This window comes from Chenopodium album, chromosome 25 (assembly GCF_948465745.1).
Source record: "Chenopodium album chromosome 25, dcCheAlbu1.1, whole genome shotgun sequence".
NCBI classification, from domain to species: domain Eukaryota; kingdom Viridiplantae; phylum Streptophyta; class Magnoliopsida; order Caryophyllales; family Amaranthaceae; genus Chenopodium; species Chenopodium album.
In genome coordinates this window covers 29,764,772-29,788,972 of record NC_137858.1, presented here as the reverse complement: position 1 = coordinate 29,788,972, position 24,201 = coordinate 29,764,772, and the positions used below count along the sequence as shown (strand labels likewise).

The following is a 24,201-nucleotide window of genomic DNA, read 5'->3' as shown; positions in this document are numbered from 1 at the left end:
AGGTGAGTTTATAAGACTCATGGCATGATTGCATGACTAGACATGAGGATGTTGTGAAAAACAAAGGACCTAAGGACCAAATAGCACGGAAGACTAAAAGACAAACTAACTTGATTAATTTTGTCCAATTTTAACGTTTATGCTATTTACTAGGCGAAAATGGTCCATTGGCAATCGTTAGTCATAAATAAGATCAACCACAATCAACGACAAAGAACACATGTTAAGGTTAGCACAAAAAATCACAAGAAACTAGAGCGAGTGGAATTCTAGAAGAGTTAGGACTCATGGGTATAAATAAATAAATAAAAATGAATATCTATAATCCTATGTTATACGAGTTGACACGGATTAAAGGACTTAGCTAAGACTAGCTTGACACGAAAAGATATGTAAAAAAAAAAAAAGAAAGAAAGTTGACGCTAAAAAGACACCTAAAACTGGACAGACTGTAGTATATCGCTTATAACTTTTTTTGTGACTCTGATTGTGACGAACTAACTCCAAATAAAAGATAAAACTCGGGGCTACAGATCCATAGGTGGCACGACACGTAACTCTTTCTAGAACTCCGGCTATGACCAAAACAAGTTGACTCTTATGCAGGATACGGGAATAAAAATCCGAGTTGACTTAAAATAAATAAAAAAATTTATGACTCGACTCTAATAAAAAAAAAAGGTTTGATAAGAGAAAAAAAAAGAGAAGAAAAAATAAAATAAAAATATGCACACATAAGCACATTGTCACGAATGAGGCAATGAAGTTCGCAACCTAAAGTCAAGATCTATGTTCCACTATGGTCAAGCTTATTTGGGTGTCAAAGGGTACCATGGCTAAGAGTTTGGACGCGTTAGCAAGGCAGCCTCCCTTGAGGGTGTATGCCAACGGGCGGCTACGCGAGTTCGTGATGAAATCGAACTCGACTCCATGGTTTGGGTGGATTTAAAAATTCGGATAAATCCTTATTGCCATGAGTGTTTTTGGGTTGATAGAGCTTAAATCCCCCGGGCTAGCCACGTACGTGTAGAACACATATTATTGTGGAAAAATAGGTAAGCTAAAATGCATATGCAAATGTGACAATGCCAATTAAATCGAAGGAATACAATTCAAGAATCTTTCAAGCCTCATCCACTCATCTCAATTAATTACCGATCACGCAAATCGATAAATAACCAAGAATCCTCCCCATTGGAGTCGCCAAATTGTAGGCGTCGTTCGAAGTGCGTCTACATTAAAGCATGTGGTGAATATAATTGTCACTCATAGGAAGTGGGAATTGACATATACGATAGGGACAACAATTAGGGACAAGGAAAGTAGGAAGCCGCCAACAAGTTTTTAAGGAACTTGTAAACCGCTCACGGATCATTTGAGGCAACCACGATTATGGGACAACGATAGGCAACAACGATTGCCCGTTAAGGTTACACCCCATTCATAATCCATGAGATTGCTAACTCCATATTGTTCGAAACCACGAAAGAAGGATCGGGGATGATGGTACGAAGTGAGTCATGGAGTCACGATCTCCCGCATTGGCCTCTACTCGATTCTTATTGTGAAAAGTATTCATGTGATCTCAAAGGCATACAAACAAAGGTTCAATTTGCTCCAAACTATTATTATGCTAAATTGGTTGAATATTAATGCACACATTATTCTAAATTTAGTGATCACTTGATTAAATAACGAGATTAAAGGAACTTAAACCGGTTGTCCAAATTATCTTATTAGTCGTGATTTTTAATTACATATTCCCTTTAAACATGCAATATGGTGATCATAAATAATAATAGAATAAACATTAATATTGGAAGCAATTCAACAATAAATCTTTACTCAAATCAAATTATAATCCTAATCATGATATTAGCAACAAGAATTATAATAAGAGTAATTAAGTGATTAATTACTCACTTTCTGCGTTTCCTCGAATTGCTACATCATGAATAAACTGTTAGTAACTTCAATAAAAATATAAATCAAATGGAAATTAAATTAAATAAAAGGTAGAGTTGATTTGGTCCAAACCCACAGTTAATTATACCATTCACGCCTTGGTTTAAGGACGGAACCTCAGGTTAAATATGGACTCCTTGGAGTGCTTAAGGAAAGTATTATATGGAAGAATAAGGAGGCTAGAAATTAGGTTAAAGAAAGAGAGAGAATGATTTTCGGTGTAGGGAGAGACAGAATGATTTTTGGTGTTGAAGAGAGGAAAAGAGACTGATTTGATGATCAAGCTTGTTGATGATTGAAAAAGGTGTGAGATGACCTCTATTTATAGTGGAAAAAGAAGGGTCGAAGAATTAAGATAAGATCCGAATTTAATCGGAACAAAACTCGATAGACAACAATCTTTGCGATTTTTGTTTTTATCATATCTTTTGATCCAGAAATCGGAATAAGATAAATAAGATATCGTTGGAAAGCTCTTGAAGTCTACTTTTTAACCCAATTAGAATCAGATAAAAATATTTTGTATAATAAAATATATAACCGAAATAGTGAGACGGTTTCAGTTTTGGATAGAGTTTCGTATTTCAATCATATCTTTTTCGTTATAGCTCGGAATTAATATTATAATATATCATTGGAAAGATAATTTCAAGAGATATCCAATCATATAATAATTAGATAAAAACAGTGAGGCACGAAAATAATTTCTGACTATCTTTGAACGTCTTTCAATTCGAATTGAATTATTAGAGGAGTTTTATTCCATTTCAAACTCTTATATTTTATCTTTTCAAAAAGGATAATTAAGATCTTTTAGAAGCTTATAGAAGCTTCCAATTAATACTAGTTGGATTAGGAGTGGGATTAAATCCTTTGGACCCTCCACATGATCGTTGGGTCGTAGGTAAGGTGGGCTTAGGTTCGGTTTGGACTCAGTATAGTATTTTAGCCATAACTTATTCGTTATAACTCGGATTTGGGCTTATAATATATCGTTGGAAAGCTCTTTCCAAGCACCATCCAACTATTCAAAAATTGGACCCATATTATGGACCAAAATAAACTGGTCCAAACGTTTTATAAAAAGGACACGAGATGAATGATTTTTATGGACACGAAATGAATTATTTTGGGTTTATAGGCACGAAAAGAGGAAAATAAGTTATCGTTTGGTGAAATGGGCTAGGAATTTGATTGGTTTATGAAATGTATTGAATGTAACATGGATTTAAGCACTCTAAAGATTACATACTCAACCCGACCAATAATGGCGGTGAAAGGTTGTTCATCATCAGGTTTGGCTTTGGGGAGACATTTTTAGGTGTCTACACTCGTAGATTCTCTTTGTCCTTCTTGCCAATGTCGATAGCATCTCACCACATCCTCAATTATGTCAACTACCTCTTCTTCCGTCCTATTCATTATAGGACAACCGGCTCCTCCATCTAGGCACGACTTGCCTTGAGCACTCAAACCTCCATAGAAAATTTGTATCACTTGATAGGTAGGAATCCCATAATGTGGACACTCTCTTTGGTACTCCTTGTACCTCTCCCATGCTTCATATAGATTCTCGTTAGGCCTTTGTTTGAATCCTTGAATCAATGCACTAGCCTCCGCCGTCTTCTTTTGTGGGTAAAAGCGAGACAAGAAAGCTCTTTTGACATCACCCCACATCCTAAGTGAGTTGGGCTTAACCTCTTTATCCAACCAATCTAAGGCACGACTAATAAGAGAAAAGGGAAACAAATTTAGCCGAATGAACTCTTCAGAAATGTCGTTCACCTTAATAGTATTACAATACTTCTCAAATTCCTTTAGGTGATTCCACGGGCTCTCACTCTTGGCTCCACTAAATTGCCTCAGTTCTATCAAAGTAATCATGGCCGGTCTTATCTCAAAATTGTTCGCCGGTGTTGTAGGTGGAGCAATGCCGCTCTCAAACCTATAAGCACCGGGAATTCCCAACTCCCTCAATGCTACTCTTGGATTCTTTCCCATGCCTTGCTCTTGCTCTTCTTCCTCAAACTCTTCTTCACTTGAGGAACCTAGGCTCAAAGATCAGTTGGCTATTCTTCTTCGTGAAAGAGTTCTTTCAATTTCCGGATCCAAAGGAACTAAGGGCCTATCTCGAGTCCTACTATGCATGCAAAAACTCAAAAGAAATTGTTGGTAACACGGCTACATGTGTAGCCTAAAAGAAAGAAATAAAATCTTTTTGTGCTTTTGAAATAGATGGAATAGACTCAACAACAATACACAATCACGACACCATTCCCCGGCAACGACGCCATTTTTGATCGAGGGTCGAAGCTAGGTCGTTGAGGCTAACCCCCACCCATGGTCAAAACAATATTTATAAACACTCAACACACCCCTACACAAGTATAACGATAAGTCGAGGGTCGAACCCAAAGGAATGGTGGGCTATTGTCTATTGTCTATGGTCAAGCTATTCCAAAGTCTAGAGATAGGGTGTGAATTCTATACTAGGACAAACACGACAAATAAACGAGAAGAAATCAAATGTAATAAGCACAAGGGATAAGATCCACATGTAGTCATAATGGAACCAACTAATTGGGAGGTTAAATTGGCTAAGTCAAACAGTGTGAGGGAAGATCAATCATGCAACCAAAAGAGCATATCAAGCTATTCTCTTAGAAGTCTAACTAGCGTCAACTACGATAAACTCTAGCTAGGAAACATCACAAGACACCTCAATCGAGTAAATGTAAGCCACAAATCAATGGTCTGTATCAATGTGAACTTACAATTTAATCTAGTGCAACCATCAAAGTTGGCCAATCTTCAATCAATCACACACATGCACATGATCATCAACCAAATTTAATCACATTATCAACTCCATCAATTATCCCCAATTACCACTAATCAATTACTCATACATGCTTCACCATTACCCTAGCAAGTAATCTACTCACTAGCCATTGAAATTAAGATCAAAACAACACTAATCAACAAATTCATCATGATCAAATCAAACAATCTAAAATCAATACAAAATCAATCAAACTTCAAACAAACTTGAACAATCAATTAAACAAATGAAATCAAAATAAATATCAAACTATAAATTGAATTAAAGAAAAGGAATCCTTACAAACTTGATCAAAAATCAAAAGCAATGTAGAAATATTCAATCATCAACAATACACCTATGAACTTCTCTTACTAAAAACCTAGAGTTTCTCTCTCTCTAAAAAGTTCTCTCTCTAAAAAATAGAAGGAAAGGCTATAAATAGAAAAATACAAAAGAAGAGTTAGTTAGATCGTCATAAAAGAAACCCGGAAGGTGCGGTCGCATCAAGGAAGAGGCGCGGCCGCGGGAAAAAGGGTATGGAACAGAGACCCAGGGGGGCGCTCCCGCGCCACCCCCTGGCGCGCCCGCGCCACCCAGGTGCGCGGCCGCACCACCTGCATGCGCGGCCGCACCTGGCAACAGGGCACTCCCCCTCTTTCTTCATCCTAGCTCATCCTCGTGCGCTCGTCTTGGTGATGATGATGAACACTAAGGTGGGCAGTCTACAAATGGATATTTTTGTGGGTTCATGGCAAAGATGATGCCCCCACCGCATGCGTGCACCGATCTCTTGACTTGCTCCTTGCGTCCCTTCAAACTTTAAGCTCCAAAAGATGAACATGAGGCATCCGAATTGATGAGAAATATGAGAGGAAGGCTCGGGAATCCTTGGAGACACGATCATAACCTGAAAAACAAACGAAAACAAGCAAGTAAAAGGGAAAAAAGAACAAATAAACAAAGAAATGCACAAAACAAGAAAACTAACTAAGGAAAGCACAAACTAAAGAAATAAAGAACAAAACTAAGGAAAACTAAGAAAAAGAGCTATAAAATAGCATGAAAATCATCCTAAAAGAAGCCAAATGAGTGCCATAAATGACACTCATCAGAGAACATCTCATCTCGGAATCCACCTAAATTTCTGCACATTCTTACATTCTTCTACGTGTACTAACTTGACCGTCAGAGGCGGAGCTCTAACCACCCGAAGTCTTCGTTGGTTTGCAGGTACAGGCCGCATCGGATCAATCTTCGAGCTGTAACTCTCCCGAGGGACAAAAATTACCCGTCTGTGGGGAGAGTACCTCAAAGATGGTTCAAGAGTCTGTATCGATTCCTGATCGCAACAATCCTCAACCGGTTATTCAGCCGAGTAATCCCAACAATCCTCAGTCGGAGGTCTTTACAAACCATGAGGATGACGACCAGGTCGAAACATATGTGGCCAAAGATGGGTCATTCATTTCCAGATACATCCGTTCCAAAGAACAACTGGACACAATACTAGACATGCAGGTCCAAGCAGGCCCTCTAGGCAGCCAGAAGGGGAAACCGAGACGGCGAGAGGATCAGCCCCAGTCACCCGGACGTGTAGGAGTTTATAGATACTATAATGCGGAAAACATGAATCATATTCATAAAGCACCTAATCCCAAGAATCGCATTCAAAACACACAAGACACATAATCATACCTTTGATGTGTGAATTCCACGAAGCTATTTGACAGGCAAATTAGGGAGAGAATAGAGCCCCTAGCGTTGCTCCTCTACTTAGTCCACGAGCTTTGAATTAGCCGTCCACCAATACTAGATTGGTCGAGTGATTAAGGAAAACCGCGATCACCAACTTTAACGGACAAGGACCGACCACCAATAACCACCACTACCACGAACCACCATACTGGCGCCAAGGAAGAGAGAGAGATGTTCGGGAGAAGCTAGTTTTGTGTTTGCTAATTAGAGTTTCAACTTAACAATAAAAATGTTCTATCGAATAACCTAGGCACCTAGTCTACTTATAATCATATTATAATTAGACTAGGTTAGGAAGCCCGAAAACTCTCTAAACCCTCCTCATGGCCGGCCACTATCGAGGATGACGCCCATCATGAGCCTCGTCCTCTCGCGCTCGATCTAGGCCCTTTGTGTGAACTTATAGGATCTCTGTCCAGTTGGGCTTTGGCCTATTTTACTAGTCAAAATCGTTAGTACCTCTAGCTATGATAAAACGACGACCCAAATGTCCGAACTTAATTATCTCCATAATTCGATCCATTTATATATCTAGTAATTGCACAAGACGAACACATAAATCCTTCAATCTCCCACTTGTCTGAGACAAGTGTGTGTAGGGAATATTTCAAGCATTATGACCCCAAACTTGAACCCCACTGTGATCATACACTAAAGTATGGTGGCGTTCCAAAGGGAAAGAAAAGAGAGCAAAAGAGTCGCCAACAAGTTTTAGGAACTTGTAAACCCAAAAGATAATCCAAAAGGACCATCAACTCCATAAGGTCTTGAACCAAACAGGGTTCGGGGATGAGGGTACGAATCCAATCTACAAAAGAAAGGACCCGCCCTATAAAATAGGCCTCTACTTTGTTCTGCTCGTATTCATGTACGCTTTTCGAATAACATACAAACATTATATTAAACCTACCCTGTTTATCTATGTTGGTTGGATATTAATGCACAAATAATTCTATTATTGGCGATCACTTGTATTAAAATCATATTAGCCTAAGCCAAATTAATAATTATCTTATTAAGCGTGATTTCAAGTACAAATTCCCTTTAACATGCATAAAAGGTGTGATCAAGCAATAACAATAAAAATATAATCAAGCAACATAAATAATAATCATCAGTAATAATAATCATAATATAATGATAATCATGACAAGGTATAATAAAGCTTAAATAATAGCAAGATCCTGGGCTTGATACTAACAAGATTAATAACAAACCCTAGCATGTCACTAAACAATAAAGATCAAAGCTTTAAACCTAACATGGTACTAACATGCTAACATGATATTAGAAAAGAATAAAAAGCATCTTAAACATGATACTAGAAAGCATAAAATAACATCCTAACATGATACTAGAAATATTAAACATCCTAACATGATACTAGGAATCATAAAACAATAATAAACATGCTTTCTACATTGTGAAAGAAATAGAGAGTATGCTAATCTACTTACTTTGACGCCTCGTACCTCTTTCTAATAACAAAAATACACAAGTTAGTAAACTTCAATGAAAATAATATAGAATAATTAAAGAATTAAATTAAATAATTTAAAGAAAGAGTTAAAAAATTTAGACTGGATTTGGGACCAAACCCTCAGAAAATATTAAACCTTTCACGTCTAGGGCGAAGGCAACTTCGAATTTGGCTAGGTGTTTCAAGATCCTGAGAATGCGGAATTGTGTTTTAAAAAAAAAAGGTAGTTTAGAAAGAGAGAGAGAGAAAGAATTAAGTAATTCTTGATGAGAGTTGATTGTAGATGAGAATTGATGAATAAAAACAGAGGTCGAGGACCCTATTTATAAGAAAATAGTCCGGAAAATCATAGAATTTGATAAGGAATAAAACTACACGCTGTTGCCAGAAAACTAGACCTATCGCCAGACATTTATCTTGTCGCGAGGCGACAGGCTTGTCGTTTCGCGACAAGACAATTTTTTGCGGATTTTGTTTTTATCATATCTGTTGATACAGAAGTCCAAATAAGTCATATAACATGTCTTTGGAAAGCTCTTGAAGTCTAATTTCTAATGAAATTAGAATCAGATTAAAATCTTTTGTAGATAAAAATATATGGCCGAAATAGTGAAAGGGTGTCAGTTTTGGATAGAGTTTCGTATTCCTTTAATATCTTTTTCGTTATAGCTCGGAATTAATATTATAATATATCATTGGAAAGATAATTTCAATATCTATCCAACCATATAAAATTTGGATAAAAAATATGAGGCACGAAAATAATATCTGACTATCTTTGAACATCTTTAAATCCGAATAGAATTAGGAAAGTTTTAAACAAGGAAAGTTTATATTCAAATCAAATTCCATAATCTTATCTTTTCAAAAAAGGATAATTAAGATATTTTAGAAACTTATAGAAGATTCTAATCAATCCTAATTAGTTTAGGAATAGGATTAAACCTTTGGACCCTCCTCATGATCATTGGGTCGTAGGTAAAATCCGGTTTGGGCCCAGTTTAGTATTTTGGCTATAACTTCCTCATTATTCATCGGAATTGGGCTTATAATATATCGTTGGAAAGGTCTTTTAAAGCCCCATCCAACTACACCATTATTGGACCCTTATCACGGACCAAACTAAACTGGATTGGACGTTTTTATAAAATAGAGTGGGTTTTCGAAAACAGAGAGAAGAGAATTTTTGATAAAACTAAACCGCAACACTTGACTTTCCACACTTTCACCTCATTCGATTATGATTCGACGCGAAAGGTATTCATCACTGGATTTGGTTTTGGGGAGACACAAATGGGTGTCTACAGAAGCCCCCACTTTGACTGAGTTTGGAGAAACTTAGGTTTCGAAAACAAAAGTCAAAGTATCGATAGGGACGGAGAATGATTCAGAATGTTCTGCGATCCCAAATCATTCTTGTAACACCGATACCTGCAAACAATGTTAGTTAAACAGATAAAAGAGTTAAGAAACGCGTATCTTGCACCGTCGAGCACACATCTCTGGAGGTAACCAATTTGTTGTATTTCGTTTTGACGACCTTCTACAAGCTAGAGAACGCCATCTTTGAAGGTAATATTGCGTCGTCATCTTCAACACTTCTTGGTGACAATCCTCCACAGTATCTCGGGAACATCGTCGAAAATAATTGTACGTCGTCATCTTCAGGGTTGTGGCAGTACGTCGCCACGGCAGTGCGTCGCCGCTATAGACAATCTCTTCTTTATCTTGAGGGACCGTCGAAGGTGACCATATCTCGCCATCTTCAGAATTTGTGACAACTCTCCACGTCCTAGGGAACATTGTCTATCATTGCTGCTACATCTCGAGCTTTTCCTTAAATCATGGTGACAACTTTCCCAATCATAGCGAAATGTCATCGAAAACCGCCTCATCACGAACCGCTTTTCTCAAATATAGGTGACAACTTCCACAATCTTAGCGAATGTCGTCGAAGACCGCCTCATCACGAACCGCTCTTCTCAAATATAGGTGACAACTTCCACAATCTTAGCGAATGTCTTCTAAGACCGCCCATCTCGTGCTATCTTCTCAAATCTTGATGACAACTTCCACAATCTTAGTGAAGGTCGTCGAAGATCGCCCATCTCGTGCTATCTTCTCAAATCAAGTGATAACCTTCACAATCTTAGCGAAAGCTATCAAAGACCGCTTCATCTTGAATCGTTCTTCTCAAATATAATAATAACCTCCCCAATCATAGTGAAAGCTATTGAAGGTCTCTTCATCTTGAACCGTCCTTCTCAAATCCAAGTGAGACCCTTTAAATTTTAAAGCCCCCCCCTGTTGAAAGCTTCGTCTTCTTGAATCTTCAAATCTTCTTCCATCCTAGGAAATCGTTGTGAATCGTTACTTCGGTGCTTGCGATGAGCCAATGCTTAGGCACTTTAAGCTAAGTGAGACGATCTTTTGTCAGGTCGATCACTCATTGTGATTGTAATCGAGTCGATCACTAAATCATGTCAAATTGCTTAGAGGGGCTAACTGGCGTACCAAGGAACCCAAACTTCTGCACTAGGTCCATATGACCACATCATGAAGCCACGTGACCTGTCGCCACACCAGCGCAAGCCGAAAGTGCTTGTCGCCGCAATATCGCTCTGTCGCCAAGCGACAACCTTGTCGTTTGGCGACAGATTTCTTTTTCAATTCTGCTGCTGCTGTTCATTGCCTGGTTTCGCTCCAAACTTTCAATTTGGTCGTTTCCTTACAACCAAATTCTCTCAAATCTTTTACAAATTAAGGCTCTTCATAATTTTGCTCAAACTTCTCTCATCTTGAAAGAATCTCATATATCTATATTTGCGATTTTTCGAAAAAATCCGGAAATATTCTTGCTCGCTGGAATGTACCTGCATTTATATTTCAGACTATAGGACTTTGCTAATCTTTTATTATCTTAGGGTTGACCTAAGGCTTAGTGTTGTTTGACTCATTAATTTGACATGACTCGACTCAAAGCGTTTGACACATGTGGCTTGACATGACTCAAGGTGTGAACTTTGACTTAATGATGACTCAACTACGTGTGACTCATGTGTGCACTCGACTCGATGTGTACATGACTCAAAAACAAAAATTTTCCGTCATTTTTGTGGAGGGTACCGACTTTCTCCCGAAAAAGAAAGACGCGAAAAAGAATCGAAGTGTTTAATGGTGCATGTTGAATGAGCTTAATCAAGTATATGCATTTGATACTATCCCTCAAGGTGCAAGGATTAATTCCTCCTAAACTATCTTAGTTGACTCGATTATGAAAGTATTAAGGTAACTTAGGCGCGGAGGCTAAGTACTTCATACTTCTTGATGCAATGATGATTATGAGTGATGAGTGATGTGTGATATGATAAAGCAAGCTTCAACATTATGTTAAGACTTCATGACAAAGGGTTCCTAATTGGAAGTCTATTTGGTCATGTATCTGTGATGTGTGTGAAAGTGACACTAAAGTTAGGCTGCAAAGGCTAAGTGTATGGAAAATTATTATTTGATAAGAGTCAAATAATGGTGACTCTTAGGCTAGGTAGGCTACTGATGTAAGGATCAAGCCCCCAAGTCTAGCTCTAAGTAAATAGGGATGAGCATTGGAGATCCCTTGATATGATCATGGTGTAAGTGTGTGAATGTGAATATGAATGCATTTTTATTATGGCCGCACCCCAATGTGAGGTTGCCTACGTATCCTTTAGGAATCAGGCCAAACACAGCTCTTGCCGAACCTCGCACAAGTGTGTGTATACCTCAAAAAGGTCTTTTTAAGGGTTGTAACGTGGTTAGGCTAAAGGTTGAAGAAGAAGGGGATAAAGGCTCAAGACCCTAGATAAGCCCCCAAGGTGTGCAACCTTGCTTTTGAATCTTTGTATTTTTATGCTTGAGGTTTCTCATTTTTGAGCTCTATTTCCTTTTTTTTTGTTTATTTTTTGCTCTTCTTTTTTTTCGCTTTTGCATTTTTTTTTTATAAGTGTGGGCAATCCCGATCATGCGGTCCATCACTCACTTGGCATTCATGTTTCTCAGGCACGTACCGAGCACTCGATAAGAGACGCAATCTGAGACATGTTCTTATCAAAGATATTTTCATATCAAAGACATTGGAACACTTGCCCTTTTGTACACTTTTATTTATTTTTTTTGTATTATATTTTTTTTATTTTGAGATCATTCAAGCTTTTCATATTTGTAAATTGCATAAGTTACACACCATCCCATCCCAAGGTGAGGTAGATGTGGGTTGAAGAAAGAAAGGTCTATCGTTAGACGAGGCTCAAAGTGTTTTATCAAAAAAGGATTGTACATTTGAAGTGTAAAAGGTAAAAGTGATAAGATATGGCTATAAGAGGTGCCTCAAATCATTGGTATACCTTGTGCTTAGTTCGACCTTGATTTTTTTTTTTATTTTTTTTTTTTTGACAATGCAATGCAATGATCATATGCAAGAAAATAAAATGCTCATTTTATTAAAAGGAAAAAAGTAAATGAAAGTCCTACAAAGTAAAAACTAGGGGAAAATGAAAGGTGCCTATGCTAGACTTATTGGGGAAAAGAATAAAAAAGAAATAGAAAAAAGAGGTCACGAAATCTTGTCGTTGAAGCCCGCCTCTTGTCTTGTGCTTTATCATCACTCGGTTTTCTTGCCGACTGGAGGTATAGGAAGCTTGTTATTGTCGATCAAATATTGGATGGCCTCCTTTAGCTTCCAACAGCTCTCAGTAGTATGACCCCTACCTTGATGGTACTTGCAATGTGCATCTGGATTCCAACTAGGCAATCTCTTTTCAGGTGCGGGATCTTGAATAGGTCCAATGGGAGTAATGAGCCCCTTAGTGTGGAATCGATCGAAGGCAACATCATAGCTCATCCCAATAGGGGTGAATTCTTTCCTTAATTCTTTCTTAGATTCTTGGTTATTCATGGCTAAGACTTCATTGAGGTCAAAGGTACTAACATTGTTACTAGAGTGGGTGCTTTCAGAAGAAGAAGGATTGTCGTTCTTCTTTCCTTTCCAGCCACTATGGTTACTATTGTTAGTAGCTTTTTGTTTTGCAAGGTCATCTTCAATCTCTATGCCTATGTCGTAGACTGCCTTGAAAGTGTTCAAGTTGTGTTGATATCTCAAATGCTTCGAATACTTCTCTTGTAAATTCTTGATAAACAACCTCACAGACTCCTTCTCAGTAGGGACTTCAATCATATTAGCGGAAGTTTCCCTCCACTTGTTGAAGAAGGAAGTGAAACTTTCATTTTCTTTTTGTCTTAGCATCTCAAGCTGTCTATGGTCAGTTTCAACTTGAATGTTACATTTATATCTATTGATGAAAGCATTTTTTATTTCTTCCCAATTAGAGGTCTTCTCTTTGTCATGAGAAAAGTACCATTGTTGACACGCAGTTTCTAATGATAAAGAGAATACAGAATGAAATGCCTTCTTATCCATTCCCTTAATATTCATTAGGTTTCAAAAGCTCTTAAATGAAAATAAGGGTTGTCCATAGGCTTGAATTTAGGGATGTCGTTGGGATTGAACTTCTGCGGGAGAAGGTCCTTATCCACCGAGACCCTTTGTGAGCTAATCCCTTGGAATCTAAAGTCGTTGGACAGCTTGCCCAAGCTTTCCTGGATTAGGTCCATTTGTTGTTGTCTCGCAGGGTCATTCATTTGCAGAGTTAAGTTTTTCAATGTCTCAGCCAAGTTGGCTACCTCTCCCTTGACTTCATTAAGCTCTTCTTGACTAGCCATTATCTTCTTAGCTTTCCTTTTCCTACTAACCGGTTTGTCAAAAAGTAAGATTTGAACGAAAGTGTTGTCCTTGATTAAACGCCCTTCCCTTCTTGTCCACGCGCTGTAAGTTAAACCATATTTGTTTTAATACTCGACTCTAATTGACTTGACTTTATGGTTTAAAATTAAAAATAAGAAGCAAAAATAGGGTATATATTTTAGGGGAAGGTTTAATGAATTTTTAAATTGGAGGATTAATACCCGACTTACCCCCCTAACAAAAATGACGGAAAACACGCATGCAAGACTCTCTAGACATGGTCATAGTGTGACAAACATGATATGTGTGTGCTTTATGAATGTGTGTGAGTGACATGCTTTGACTCTAGTGTATGACCATTGGACTTTAAGTGCCTAGACTCAATTAAAGACTTGGACGTGGTTTGAACCATTAATAAATCGGTAAACTGATTAGTAGACTGTTTAATTAGACTCGTCGTGGTGACTCGAGCAAGAAACTGGACTGTCGCTAAAACGACAGGACTGTCGCCACTGTTTAAAGCCTGTCGCCAGGCGACAGACACTAAACAGAGGCGCCACAGCCTAAATTTCTGTGCCATTGCTGGAACATCAATCTGGACTGTTTCCAGTAATTTTACTCTAGGTGAACATGCCTAAAGTCGTACTAAGTCAAGTTGATTAATTTATTAGCCTTTAATTAATTCAAAATTAATTAATTGATTAATTAGACAAAGTCCTTTTAGTCATTAGTCAATTTATTTAATCTTATCCACAAGTCAAACAAACGGTTAACACATATATAGTATGCACAACAAGGATGCACAAGTAGTTCATATAGTCACAAAATGATGCAATGAGTTTGCAACCTAACCATGGCTCTAGTTCTCTAAAGTTCAAGGATATGGGTTAATTCAAAAAGGGTCCATGGTTATGAGTCCGTATGCATTGCACACAAGCCTAACCGTGAGGGTTGGTGCGAATGGACGGGACCCCGCGAGTTCGTGATGAAATCGAACTCGACTCCATGGTTTGGTGGATTCACAAACTTGCATGTACCCGTTGTTGCACATATAGTGGATTCAATTGGGCAGATGAAGCGTGAACCCCCAGAGGGTTATGTCCATATGTAGAACACATATGGGTTCAGAAAAGTGAGAAAAGAACTCAATCAATAAGTAGAATCGAGCCAACAGTACTAGAAATGGTCAAAACAAGAAGGCAAATCCCTGGCTCGGTATTGGAAGAACTTGGCGCCAGACTACAGGACTGTCGCCGCAAAAGAACCTCTGTCGCCAGGCGACAGAAGCTCTTTACAGGCGACAAGCCCTGTTTTCTAGACGCTAGTTCCTACATGCCTTGGCAGGTACCTGTGTTCTTAGAATTTTCCAGATTTCGCAGCGTTTTTTCGATTCTAGTCGTGAAAGATATTTCTCAAATTTCCTACGTGTAAAAATCCTATGTTTTGACTCATTGGTCTCCCCCAATAAGAACCTTTTAATGCATATGACAATAATGTTAATCAAATTACGCACATGAAATACTTAGAATTTTTCGAGTCTCATCCGCTCATTCTAAATAATTGCCAAAATAAATTTCAGGAATATAAATAGAAATCCTCCCCAGTGGAGTCGCCAAAAACTGTAGGGAATATTTCAAGCATTATGACCCCAAACTTGAACCCCACTGTGATCATACACTAAAGTATGGTGGCGTTCCAAAGGGAAAGAAAAGAGAGCAAAAGAGTCGCCAACAAGTTTTAGGAACTTGTAAACCCAAAAGATAATCCAAAAGGACCATCAACTCCATAAGGTCTTGAACCAAACAGGGTTCGGGATGAGGGTACGAATCCAATCTACAAAAGAAAGGACCCGCCCTATAAAATAGGCATCTACTTTGTTCTGCTCGTATTCATGTACGCTTTTCGAATAACATACAAACATTATATTAAACCTACCCTGTTTATCTATGTTGGTTGGATATTAATGCACAAATAATTCTATTATTGGCGATCACTTGTATTAAAATCATATTAGCCTAAGCCAAATTAATAATTATCTTATTAAGCGTGATTTCAAGTACAAATTCCCTTTAACATGCATAAAAGGTGTGATCAAGCAATAACAATAAAAATATAATCAAGCAACATAAATAATAATCATCAGTAATAATAATCATAATATAATGATAATCATGACAAGGTATAATAAAGCTTAAATAATAGCAAGATCCTGGGCTTGATACTAACAAGATTAATAACAAACCCTAGCATGTCACTAAACAATAAAGATCAAAGCTTTAAACCTAACATGGTACTAACATGCTAACATGATATTAGAAAAGAATAAAAAGCATCTTAAACATGATACTAGAAAGCATAAAATAACATCCTAACATGATACTAGAAATATTAAACATCCTAACATGATACTAGGAATCATAAAACAATAATAAAGATGCTTTCTACATTGTGAAAGAAATAGAGAGTAAGCTAATCTACTTACTTTGACGCCTCGTACCTCTTTCTAATAACAAAAATACACAAGTTAGTAAACTTCAATGAAAATAATATAGAATAATTAAAGAATTAAATTAAATAATTGAAAGAAAGAGTTAAAAAATTTAGACTGGATTTGGGACCAAACCCTCAGAAAATATTAAACCTTTCACGTCTAGGGCGAAGGCAACTTCGAATTTGGCTAGGTGTTTCAAGATCCTGAGAATGCGGAATTGTGTTTTAAAAAAAAAGGTAGTTTAGAAAGAGAGAGAGAGAAAGAATTAAGTAATTCTTGATGAGAGTTGATTGTAGATGAGAATTGATGAATAAAAACAGAGGTCGAGGACCCTATTTATAAGAAAATAGTCCGGAAAATCATAGAATTTGATAAGGAATAAAACTACACGCTGTTGCCAGAAAACTAGACCTATCGCCAGACATTTATCTTGTCGCGAGGCGACAGGCTTGTCGTTTCGCGACAAGACAATTTTTTGCGGATTTTGTTTTTATCATATCTGTTGATACAGAAGTCCAAATAAGTCATATAACATGTCTTTGGAAAGCTCTTGAAGTCTAATTTCTAATGAAATTAGAATCAGATTAAAATCTTTTGTAGATAAAAATATATGGCCGAAATAGTGAAAGGGTGTCAGTTTTGGATAGAGTTTCGTATTCCTTTAATATCTTTTTCGTTATAGCTCGGAATTAATATTATAATATATCATTGGAAAGATGATTTCAATATCTATCCAACCATATAATATTTGGATAAAAAATATGAGGCACGAAAATAATATCTGACTATCTTTGAACATCTTTAAATCCGAATAGAATTAGGAAAGTTTTAAACAAGGAAAGTTTATATTCAAATCAAATTCCATAATCTTATCTTTTCAAAAAAGGATAATTAAGATATTTTAGAAACTTATAGAAGATTCTAATCAATCCTAATTAGTTTAGGAATAGGATTAAACCTTTGGACCCTCCTCATGATCATTGGGTCGTAGGTAAAATCCGGTTTGGGCCCAGTTTAGTATTTTGGCTATAACTTCCTCATTATTCATCGGAATTGGGCTTATAATATATCGTTGGAAAGGTCTTTTAAAGCCCCATCCAACTACACCATTATTGGACCCTTATCACGGACCAAACTAAACTGGATTGGACGTTTTTATAAAATAGAGTGGGTTTTCGAAAACAGAGAGAAGAGAATTTTTAATAAAACTAAACCGCAACACTTGACTTTCCACACTTTCACCTCATTCGATTATGATTCGACGCGAAAGGTATTCATCACTGGATTTGGTTTTGGGGAGACACAAATGGGTGTCTACAGTGTGCAATATTCAAATTCTTTAAGTCAATGTGTCGATTTGATAATATGATTGCATCACATGTCGATATCATATTAATCTACAAATCGTTTCTTGAAATCTGAGTTTGAATTACAAAACCAAATGGTAATGCATTTGAACACGGCCACGTATCTTATGAATTCTCCCTCTTCAAGCGGCCATGACACATTTTCTAATTTAATAGGTAGACTCAATCGAATCTTATGGCAACAAGGATCCCACTCAACTTTTGAAATAACCAGAAAACACCCTTTATAATCTCCAGTTACGGGCAGACGTTTGAGTGTACCACATTCATAACATCCATTGAATGAAATCAATGTTCCACTCATGTCAAAGGAATCCACTAATATATCCAGAAGCTCTATACTTATACTTTAAAGTAGGTCATTAGTTCGATCATGCATCATTCATGTATATCCAAGTGATTAACCGAGTATCACTATGCTCCTATAGCCCATGAAACTGCGCTATCCAACCAATCTTACATGCCAATCCATTTATTGAAATCACTTGTGTTCACTTTAATGATTTTGAACTAGGAATTTAAATAATATATGAATTTTGTTCACCTATGGGGTTTCACTCACCAGGTCATCAACCTGATGAGCCTATCAATTCATAATTATTTTGGAAATTTTATTTAATTTACAATACCATAATTAAATAAGAGAAATAATAAGTTTTGTTTTAAACATAATTCTGCAAATTGATGCATTTCATATGTAATATGTTTTCTCAAAACATACACAACTTAAATTACATAACTTGCTTCAATCCAAGACTTTCATATGACTTTCATACCTTAGTCTATGGAAGGGGTTTAGTGATTTCTCACTAATAATAAAACATTGCAGAACATGACCTCCCGCTGGTCAATGATCTCATAACTGAGGTGATATCTCATATCTATTAGTTTGGATTTGTGATGTGACCCTAGCTCCTTTGTTATGTGCAAAGGCATTCTCTTAGTCACATGACAATTTGATCCAAAATCCCTCTTTCACTAGTAGAAAATTACATTTTCCCACCGGTTCAAAACCCCCCTATGCCACCGGTTTTGAATCGTTGGGCATTCAGGGGGATGGCAATACTCCTCTAAAAAGACACCGGTTTAAAACCGGTGGCAATAACCATTCTTGGGGTTTTTTTTAAGGGGTTATTGGCACCGGAACCTGTTCAAAACCGTACCGGTGCCTATAATGACTAAACAAATGTTTTTTTTTTGCATTTTTTTTTTTTGCATTTTTTTTTTTTTGCATTTTTTTCACTTAAATTGATAAATAAACACTAACATATATATAAACTTACATATTTTCATAAAAAAAATGTTGTAATATTACAATTTTTTTCTACAAAATTAAAATAAATTACAAGGTTACAAACATATGCAGCTACACAGTAGCAGAAGTGCAGAACAACAACACATAAGGAGCAGCACAGAAGCAGCCCCATATCTTAGTAAAACAAATTGAACTTCTTAGATGAAATTCTAGAACCTGCAAATCAAGAAAGCAATAGGGATTGAGATTAGTTAATGAATTTTATATAATTTAAAAACGCGAATCTTAACAAATAGAATAAGACAAGTTTTTAATACAAGAGGATCAAAGTTCCTTGCTGGGCCACCTGCAGTGGTAGCCTCGGCAGGGCAGCTGCAGCTGCAGCCTTGCTAGGCCACCTACAGCAGCAGCAGCCTCGGCAGGGCAGCAGTAGCTGCAGCCTTGCCAGGCCAACTACATCTAATGCCACTTATAGTTCTAATATTCAATGCATCATTCACAAGAAAACAACCATAAAAAATGAAAAAATATAAGGATGAATGCAACAAAGGGAGAACTACAAGTCCATGTACCTCAGTCAGATTAAAAAGACCACAAGCTTGATAATTTATGTCTAGCAATGATGCTTCCTGCCATAACAAAAGCAAGTTGTCACACAAATAGAGAAAAAAAAGAAAAAGTAAAGAAAAAAAGAAGAAGAAGAGATATCTACTATACATCTAATAAATTATGATTTCACATGTACACACACCTGCTTGCATTAAAACCAGAGAGAAGATATATCTTATCTGGTGAAATTCAACCCATAGCGTCCGATTAAGGCATGAGTGATCTCATCAAAAATAGGCTCCTTTATCTTCTCAACTGCAGTCTCCTCATTTTTCCTGTAGTTCTACAACATTTAGAGAGCAAGAAAGTGGAGCAAGGTGAAAACGCACAACTTTAACCACACAAACCAGAAGTGATCATATTACATGATTTCAAAATGTCCACGGGCCAAGTACCATCAATTTGAGTGTTATGGTAACTTTATAAGAGCAACATATTAGAATTGAAAATATACATGGTGAAAAATTTACCAGCACAGGAAAAACATACATGCATTCCATAGAGAACCTGGTGAGACAACCCAACCTCAAGAAACAAACAAACTTATGCAGATTACATATTTACAAGGATTGCATATTTAGTATATTCAAGATGGTTATCATGATAAATCATTAGGTGACATGGACAAATATTTAAGTTACATGCTAAGACAAGGAAATCAAGCCAATTTGAGGAACAACATACTGAGGAATTCCTCATATGAGATTACTAAAATAAATCCATGTATGTTCAACACAAAATAACATCTTCCAAAGAAAGAATTATACAAAACAACTAATCAATAATGCTTCAAACGCCCACCTTATAGCTTTGGGAGGAATCAAAGAACCTCAGTAATAAGTCACTTGCACGACTTTCGGTGCTAACAGCAAAAGCCCGATGTTTCCCTGGCCCAAGGCTTCTTCTCTCACTGAACAGCCCCATTGAAAAGCCCACAACACTAGCAGATGCCCGAGGAACCTGAACCATTCAGAAGAAAATAACATAACTAGTATCATAAGCCCTTATTAAGAGATGGGAACACATATCAGAAAGAAGACAAATAAGCACTGAAATGTAATAATTTGGATATTATTAATGGTACATGTCATCCAAGATTAAAAAGAGTATTGAAAAAAAAAGGTGATTTAAAGTCAAAAAGGACTAAGTCACTACCTGAGTTGCTTTGATTGTATACACATCAGGGTGGTAATCATCATTTAATAGATTTGGATATTTTTCTCGAATCCTATTTCAAGATCATAAGGTTCCTCTTCTCCCTTGACAATCAAAACTCCGCCCTTTACCTTTCCCTTCCATGGAGATGTCCATTCAAGAAGCCAAGCAGGAACATTATCCAAAGATAATTTACGTTCTTTTGCATTTGCTATGAGTGTTTGCAGTGAAGTGGCTAGCCTATCCATTTCCCTTATTCGTTTCTTAGTAGGGGCTCTTGTTCCATGCCTTGCCTATAAATTGGATGCAGATTAATTTTGAATAATGACTAATTTAATATATTGTAGATATCTTTACAGCTAACAAACATGAGTAAGAGAAAGCTAATGAGTACAAGAATAAAAAAAAGTAATTAATAAAAAATTGGTCAAAACAAGGGGACATTGCAAGTTCATCCAAACTTCATACACTTGGATTGAAGACCAGTCAAAGAAATAATTATGAACCCAGCAAAGTTTCACATCTCAAAATGACATGCCATTCCCACAATTACTCTTGCATATTAAACAATTATACATTAAATTGTTTTGGAACACGATTGGTACACTAAGCATTATTCAAAGCCAAGACAGTAGCCATAAGAGTCAAATAGGAAGAAAGTAAACATCAATTCTAAACCAAACAAAACTTTTAGAACCTGAAATTACGCGTGGTCACATTCCATAAACACTATGATCATGGCCATAAACACCGCGAATGCTCAAATTCTAGCAGCACGACAAGCATTTGGGGTGATTGTGCCCTGACATTCAACAACAGTACATTACTCTTTCTCTTCAATAACCGAACTATCTTAAAGAACCCATTTTTGCAGCTCTAAACAAATTTTCCCACATAAATTATATCAACAAATTGACAAAACAACATCAAATATCGAGATTTTTCATCCAAATATCATAATAATAGCAACTAAAACAATCAAAGAGACAACAATCAATAATTATAAAGGTTCAAACTGATTAATTTCATGAAATAAATCCATACAAAACCAAAATCTCCAACAAAAATTGCAAATAAAAAAACCCAAAATTATGAGAAAAAGATAAAACCCATTAAACAGAAACAAGAATTAAACATCAAGGAGTACCTCTTTTCAATTGAGCCTGATTCGTATTACAGAGTACCTCCATGCCTCACCCTTTAATCGCAATCCTCTACAAATTAGCACAAAAATAATCAATAAATCGGCAAAAATTGAAATTTAAACATCAAGTTACAGAATACAAAAAAAAAAATGCAAGATTAATTGTGAAATTTCACAAAAACTGAATGAAAAAGGAGATAAATTGCATAAATTGAATGAAAATTGTTTCAAAAAACCCTAGCCATCGATGGATTTTCTTGCGGCGCAGTTATGGAGAAAGAGATTGAAGGAGAGAGAAAAGGAAAGGGAAAGCGGCGGTGGCTTCGAGATCTGACCGGCGGTGGCTTCATGCATGTGAGTGCGAGTTTGAGGAGGCAAGGGAGAATACGAGAGAGAAGCATATAGATGGCAGCGACGATGATGGTTGTTGAGAAGCAGAGAGATCTAGCTAGTTGAGGAGAGAGAAGCAGAGGAGAAAGAAGAGAGAGAGAGAGTAGATGAAGAGGCTAGGGTTTAGAAGTGCAATGAAGAGAACAAAGAAGAAGCTAAGAGTAGGGCTGGCAAAAACTGACCCGACCCGAACCCGATCTGAAAAAAGCGGGTTAGGGTTGAGATTTTCAACCCGAAAACTTAAATGGGTCGACACGAACCCGAACCCGAAATTAAATGGGTTAGGTTAAGGTTGAAAACCCCAACCCGAAAACGACCCACTTAACCCGAAAAAAAAAAATCAGGTCAATGTCAGGTCGGGTCAACGCGAACCCGACCTGATAATCCGAAATAATTTAAGTTACAAAAATAAATAAATCGTAAAAACCATCTAAATTTCTAAAGCCCAGCCCAATTCACTAATGAGGCTTTCATATATATTATCAAAACCCTAAAAATCTTATTCATTCCCCTCATTTCATTCCTTCAGCCGTTTTAGAACTTCTCTCTCTTCAATTTTCTCTCTCCTCAAAAACTCTAAAATCCATTCACCATTTTTGAATCCGACTACTCCACCATTGTTGAATTCGAGGTTTTCTACTATCTTCTCACTCTCATACGGTATTTAACTATTTTTTCATGCTTCTTCTTGATAATATATGAATTTATGCGAATAGATCTTGTTATTTTACAAGTATACAAATTATACTTGTTAATTTATGAATTTATACGAGTTGATCTTGCTAGTTTATGTATTTTTGTTGTTTAATTATTTATAATTTATGTATTTATGCGAATTCGTATTGCTAGTTTATGTATTTTTGTTGTTTATTTTTAATAATTTATGAATTTATGTGTTCTTAAGTGTTAATTTTCATCGTGTTATATTCGAAATTGCTCAAGAATTTCCTTTATTTCTTGTGACTGAAATGCATGTTATAACATGAGGTTTAATTGTTCATTATTCTAATTTATGAAAACGCATGATATGAAATTTAATTGCTCTTTGTACTGTTGGCAGGAAGTAATGTCCAACCATGTTCAATTGGAAATGCTTTGTCAATTATGAAGCTTGAGTGAGTGGAGAACAAGAATGATACGCCCTGTCGCCCCATATGTCACCCGATCTTGATCCAATTGAAAGCCCTATTGCATCCTCTAATCTTATTTGAGAACTAGAATATATGAACTTGTGTTTTGAATTGTAATTTGTTTAGTACACTCTTGGTTTGTAATTGATAATTAGGCACCTTACTTAGACTATGCGTTTTATTTTGGACTATTTGTTATGATTGAAGCACTAAATGTTTGAACCTTTGCTCTTGTTTGTTTGAAAAAATGACGGTTTGAAAAATTTAGGTGGTTTGAAACTTTGAAAAATTAGGTTGTTCATTTGTTCAGGTCATTTTCAGGTTAACATAACCTTATTAAAACCCAAACAAAAATTCAGGTCAAATAAGGTCATTTTCAGGTTGACCCGAACCTGAAAAAATCAGGTTTAGGTTGAGGTTTTCAACCCGAAATGTTAAATGGATCAGGTTCAGGTCAGGGTGTAGCTGACCCGAAATCAGCTGACCCGAACACGAACCCGACCCGACCTGATCCGATTGCCAGCCCTAGCTAAGAGGCGCGTTTTTTTTTGGTAACAAAGCCACCGGTTCAAAACCGGTGAGATTAACATTTTCCCTACTGGTTCGGTTGAACCGGTGGCAATACTCTTCCCTCAAAATCCCGCCAATTTTTTCCCTTTTTTTCCCACCGGTTTTTTAAACCGGTGGCCATTGCTCGGTGCCAATTACCATTTTTCAACTAGTGTTAACCACTTTTACTACAACGGCTAAATACACATATTCTGACATTGAGTATGCAACAGCACTCTGCTTTGAACTCTTTAAGCTTACTGTCCTTTCTCCATCCAGACATAAATATGCATCTAGATCAATATCTA

The 24,201-nt window shown here is 36.8% G+C and overlaps 2 long non-coding RNA genes and 1 other non-coding gene across 6 annotated transcripts; 2 read left to right on the top strand and 1 right to left on the bottom strand.

Annotated features, from left to right (window-relative positions):
- Nucleotides 1–3,475: 3,475 nt before the first annotated feature.
- Nucleotides 3,476–3,581, top strand: LOC145615855 (small nucleolar RNA R71). Its single transcript, XR_014107433.1, has one exon. It is a non-coding gene; the product is annotated as a small nucleolar RNA R71 (small nucleolar RNA).
- A 15,350-nt stretch (nucleotides 3,582–18,931) lies between these two features.
- LOC145615477 (uncharacterized) lies at nucleotides 18,932–22,329 on the bottom strand. 4 transcript variants are annotated; one of them, XR_014107283.1, is made up of 8 exons: nucleotides 22,160–22,329; nucleotides 21,828–21,894; nucleotides 21,378–21,482; nucleotides 20,681–20,973; nucleotides 20,327–20,485; nucleotides 19,668–19,800; nucleotides 19,489–19,545; nucleotides 18,932–19,132 (listed from the first exon to the last, which is right to left on the bottom strand). It is a non-coding gene; the product is annotated as an uncharacterized LOC145615477 (long non-coding RNA). The 4 variants fall into 4 exon arrangements; XR_014107284.1 differs by having other exon boundaries at nucleotides 19,668–19,808; nucleotides 21,828–22,329; XR_014107281.1 differs by having other exon boundaries at nucleotides 21,828–22,329.
- A 405-nt stretch (nucleotides 22,330–22,734) lies between these two features.
- LOC145615665 (uncharacterized) lies at nucleotides 22,735–23,607 on the top strand. Its single transcript, XR_014107312.1, has 2 exons — nucleotides 22,735–22,874; nucleotides 23,275–23,607. It is a non-coding gene; the product is annotated as an uncharacterized LOC145615665 (long non-coding RNA).
- The last annotated feature ends 594 nt before the right edge of the window (nucleotides 23,608–24,201 follow it).